At 36.6% G+C, this 4,193-nt stretch overlaps 1 long non-coding RNA gene across 1 annotated transcript; it reads left to right on the top strand.

The window, feature by feature from the left end:
• The first annotated feature begins 391 nt into the window (after window positions 1-391).
• On the top strand, window positions 392-1,001 carry LOC149704602 (uncharacterized). The gene is made up of 2 exons (XR_016381627.1): window positions 392-714; window positions 772-1,001. It is a non-coding gene; the product is annotated as an uncharacterized LOC149704602 (long non-coding RNA).
• Window positions 1,002-4,193: the final 3,192 nt, after the last annotated feature.

Here is a 4,193-nt window from a genome sequence, read left to right as displayed (position 1 = left end):
GAAAAACTCCCTTCAACATTTCTTTGATCATCCGTCTTTGGTTTAACAGTACAAGCTTCTTTAACCGTATTTACAGTCTCGAATAGTAACAATCCACGCTAAAAGCTTATAGAGGTTACTATAGTGGAAGGCAGGATGATGTCCTTAGTTTTGAAAATGATTTCAACGCGTTCATGGCGTCTTACGGCCCTTTTTAACTAGTGTTAGTTCTATTGTGATATATTTCTTCATGAAGGGGCTTGGTCGGGGAGAGGGGGGGGGCTATGTTCATTGTTTGGTATTCTATTTTAGGATCTTTTAGTACAATTCATGTAAAAACATCTTCGCTTCCGATCCCGTGCTTACCTAACAGGCGGATACCATAAAATTCCTATTGTAGAAGTCTAACAAGTCGGGAAAACCAAAATATTACCTCTCCGTGTCGAGAAGATTATATAAACTTAAGTATCCAATGAAAACGTCGACCTTTTTGCCCTCATCCTTTCCCGCGCTTTGCGCTTCCGCATTTCATCCTTACTCTCAACATTATCTTCCTCCATTTTACATACAAAAATCGAATACTCACAAAAAGGAGCGGCAAAAACCTGCTGGCTCTTTACAACCACTTAATTTGACTTAATATCCAACTTCCAAACACAAATATTTACTGGTAGATAAATTGACAACCTACAAGCAAAGAAAAATTCTCAAGAATGGCTCCCGCAAATTTAAAAGGTCTATTTTCAACTAGGTTTTTTTGAAATTTTTGGTCTAACTGTTATCTACACCTAGATGGTTTTCAGAGAAACAAACAAGGAGCATAAACACAATAATGGAAGCTTCAGTTTTATTTAAAACATGTAAAACAATTATCATCTCTGCAAATAGCTTACACATGTCTTTTTTACCAATGCCTAACCGTTTGGATTTTTCTAAAGCAATCTCAGCACCAAAAAATATTTTTTGATACAAAATAAATGTTTTATATTCTTATTAAGAATAAAACAAAAGGATAAAAAAGATCTGTCCTCTCGTAATTTTTTAAGCTTTTATCAAGATTACTCTATACAACAGTAACAAGGAGTATAAACCCATTAGTGGAAGCAGTATTTTTTTTCCGAAACAATCTCGCTTATGTTTATCCTCTCTAGGCTTCGCTAAATACGTATTTCTCTTACGTAAAATATTAATAGACAGGCAAGGATTCATACCATTAAAGAAGGAGAGCAATATTATCCATATTTTCATTTCATATACAGAGAAAAGAAATTATTATGTTTCTGAGAGGAGCTTCCCATTTTTGTTGTTGTTTTGAAAAATATATCGCAATGCACGGGCCTTAATAGATATAGGAGGCAATGAATGAAATATATCACAATGCACAGGCCTTGATAGATATAGGAGGCAATGAAGGAAATATATCGCATGCACGGGCCTTGGTAGATATAGGAGGCAATGATAATCTCTCTCTTTGCACGAGAGATTTATCTTTAATATTTAAATAAATATAATTATTTTTAATTATTTTAATCTTCAATAATTAACATTAATAATAGTTAAATCGTTTAAAATAAAGTTATACCTATTATCATCTCAAACTTTGCTAATATTGACGTTTAAAGTGAAGGGTACCCCTCTTGCCCGCTTTTTTCAAATTTGGGGTATATATACGATTCGATTCCATTATAATAGTAAGGAAAAAGCGCAATTGCGAAAACCTTTGGTGGAGATCCCACCTTAGGGAGGCTAGACGTTTCTCGTAACCCTAGCTGATCGCCGCGTATATCCTAAAACCAAACGATGATAATGGAGTAGAAGCCAATGATATAGATTGGTGTCTATGTGGAATAGACGGAAGACCAGTGGATGGTGGTGTTAGAAGCCAATGATACAGATTGGTGTCTATGTGGAGTAGACGGAAGACAAGTGGATGGTGGTGTTAGAAGCCAATGATACAGATTGGTGTCTATGTGGAATAGACGGAAGACCAGTGGATGGTGGTGTTAGAAGCCAGTGTAAGTGTAGACTGGTGTCAATGTGGGATTGACAAAGAATAGAAGATGGTGGTGGTGGAAGCCAGAAAAGTACCAGACCGGTGTTCATATGGGATGGACGAAGACCAAACATGGTATTGTGAGAACTCAAGTATAGACTAGCCAAAGGAGAGAAATACAATTTTCCAAATTTCTGTGAACTGTCAATGCGGTCCGGAAATTGGGAACACGTTTGCTCCGATACGCAAACTGCGAACGCGGTCACGTGGGTGTAACAACGGACAGACAGACACACAGACAGACACACACACACACAGACAGACACGGCCGTTACAGAACCTCTCCTGGACTACGTCACACGGAGAGGTAAAAATTGTTCCTACGGTGTTATTATTCCTCAGTATGCAACAGTGTTGGGGAATAAATTCGATAACAAGCTAACGCCATTAGGGAAGGCCATATAAACAATTTAAAAAATGTAAGATATATACGGACTCAGTTGTATCCTACTACAAACGCTACAGGGCCATACAAATATCGAAGCAACAGGCCTGGGGGTGGATGTTTTGTCAACGCAAGGTTCCACTCCTAAATTAGAATGAGTTCAACGCGTTCATGGCGTCCTACGACCCTTTTCAACTAGTAAAAATTCTATTGTGATATATTTTTTTCTTGAGGAGGCTTGGTCGGGGAGGGGGGGGTGGCTATGTTCACTGTTTGGTATTCTATTTTAGGATCTTTTAGTACAATGCATGTAAAAACATCGTCGCTTCCAATCCCGAGATTACCTAATAGGCGGATACCATAAAATTCTTCTTTTGGAGTTCTAAAAAGTTTTCCTTTATGGCGTTATTTTTCCGCAGTATGCAACCGTGTTGGAGAATAAATTCGATAACAAGCTAACGCCATTAGGGAAGGCTATATAAACATTTAAAAAATGTAAGATATATACGGAATCAGTTGTATCTTACTACACGCGCTACAGGACCATACAAATCTAGAAGCAACAGGCCTGGGGGGTGGATGTTTTGTCAACGCAAGGTTCAATTCGGTTTACCTTTGATGTTTGGTCGATAGTAAGTTTCTTCAGCTCTTGCAACCCCTCCCCTTTTTTCAATTGGAAACTTATAAAAGATAACACCTAGTTCTGTACACCATCTGTACACCATAAGCAACAATTTTTTTGAATCAATTACTATGCCACCGACCAAAGCGAAAATAATATTTTACATCTTCTGTAATTCCATAAATATGCAAGAAAACAAGAAGGCAGGTACTGTGGACCGGGTTTTCCCGGTCTCCTCTTTTTACCTGTCAATATTTGATTGACTGTGTAGGCTTATAGTTTTGTAACAAAGGATGCTTTTGTAGGAATAAAATTTATAGAGACCGTAATATAAAGTAAAATATTACTTTCTTTAAAAGTATAAGTTCTAATAAAAAAAGACATTTTTTCAATTTTCATTTTAAATTGCATTTGATTTAACCTATAGTAATTTCTTCTATCTTCGTAAGGAATGGGTTTCCAGGCTAATAAAATGCAGTTTGCATCCAAAACACTGTACTATATCGTCGGTATGTAACGAATACTATTTCGATTGGCATTGTCTCTTTTTCAAAAGTTTAGAAATTTAGCCTCTTAAGGAATTAAATATGTTATATTTAAATGCCTAGTTACTACCGGGCTGATTATTGCCTATTCCGTTAACACGTTCATGCAATGGCTTTGGGGGTTGGTCGAACCATTTGTTATCATTGGAATTTATTTTGTGATTTATTGCTCACACAAATGTGTTATATCCAAGTTTATGTCATGGAGCAGGCCGACTTCTCGCCTACACAATCATATTCAGGACCGTGAGAAACTATAGGGTCATAGGTTAGCTTAAGGTAGAGTTGAAAGTAACTTTTTGAAAAGTGTACAATGTGAAGATATCAAAGGATACTACCATAGTTGAGAATCTCTAGAAACGCTTTACACACCATGTTTTTTTATTTATTACCCCAATAAAATTAAGTATTTACGGTGTTTGTAACAAAATTCTATTTATAGGCCACTCTTTTGGCGACATTGTTTTTGACATAAAGCAAATCCATCGTTCTTTTGATCTAAACTATTAACAGGCATGGGTCCGAAAATGCATAGTGAGAAAAACATCTGATAAGCAATAAATCAGGCTATTGTTGAACGATTGAATAATGTGGGCGTGTCTATTAAGA

Source organism: Phalangium opilio, unplaced genomic scaffold (genome assembly GCF_054372755.1).
Source record: "Phalangium opilio isolate 3A_F unplaced genomic scaffold, DU_Popi_V2 ptg000015l_1, whole genome shotgun sequence".
NCBI classification, from domain to species: Eukaryota; Metazoa; Arthropoda; class Arachnida; order Opiliones; family Phalangiidae; genus Phalangium; species Phalangium opilio.
Note: the sequence above shows the minus strand (reverse complement) of the source record. Positions and strands in the feature narration are given on the sequence as shown.